Below are 1,281 nucleotides of genomic sequence, written 5' to 3' on the forward strand. Positions count from 1 at the left end.
TTGGTTGGGCCCCGATTCCATCTGGGCCCCGCCTACTCCCTCCCCCTTTTTGGCCTTTAGATCAGGCGCTTGTTTTGAAACAACCTCTGTTGTTTTAATTTATGTTTATTGTTAGTAACTACTGCTTAAGTTTTTAATGGGTTTACGTTTTGTGTTGTATTGATTTGCTGTCTTAGTGAACAGCCATTTTGAGAGCCGCCTTGAGCCCTTCGGGGGTGAGGCGGCCTATAAATTTAACAAACAAATAAAAATAAATAATATATTCCAATATATTGACCAGTAATATTGACCAGTATTACTGGTCAAGCCAATATATTGACCAGTAATATATTCCAATAGTTTTAGCCTTATCCCTCCCTTAATCTCGCCCAAATTTGGATAGTTTTAATGTAGTATACTTGTGAGTAGGGCTGGGAGAGTTTCATGGTCTTGAATAATGTTGCCATCTTGGGGTTTCTAAGGATAAATGTGTTTAACTGAATGTTAGTGAAATCAAGGCTAATGAATTTTAATGTATTAGTGGCAGTGACGAAGGGAGGTGGAACTGTGCCCGGGGCATGGACTGCCCACACACCCCCTCCTGCCCCCGACATGCCCCACCCCTGACATGCCCCCCACGCCCCCCACGTGACTGCAGCGGCGGCGCTCAAGGCGAGCCGCCCCAGATGTCCCCATTGCAGCTACGCCACTGATTCGTGGATGGTAGTAAATATGTTGTGTGCCCCGCCCCCGAGCCCATCCTTGGTCAAGGAGGGTGGCATAGAAATTTAATAAAATAAAACTAAAAATAAATGAGCCATCTTACCGTATGACCAAGCACAGACCCATCCAAAGGCACTGGAGCAGCCGTCGGCTGCCACTCTGTGTGTGTGTGGGTCCCCCGTATGCCATCTGGAGACTCACATGAATGGAAGATTTAAAAATAGTCTGTCAAATGTTAAGGACAGGGAGTGGAAATGAGCAAGAAATGGGAAATAATACAGGGGGAGAGGGATAGCACGGAACTCAGGACTGGCAGTGAGTAGAACAGGGGTCTGCAACCTGTGGCTCTCCAGATGTTCATGGACTACCATTCCCATCAGAAAGGGGCTGATGGGAACTGTAGTCCATGAACATCTGGAGAGCCACAGGTTCCAGACCCCTGGAGTAGAAGATGCTGGGCCAAACACCCTGCAAGAGAAGCTGCCGGTTTCCCTCCATCCCAGTTCCCAACTGAGAGATCGCAGAATGTGGACCCTTACAACAAAAGGAGACCAGCATGGTGCAGTGGTTAAGAGAAGA

This window comes from Sphaerodactylus townsendi, linkage group LG05, assembly GCF_021028975.2.
Source record: "Sphaerodactylus townsendi isolate TG3544 linkage group LG05, MPM_Stown_v2.3, whole genome shotgun sequence".
Taxonomy (NCBI): Eukaryota; Metazoa; Chordata; class Lepidosauria; order Squamata; family Sphaerodactylidae; genus Sphaerodactylus; species Sphaerodactylus townsendi.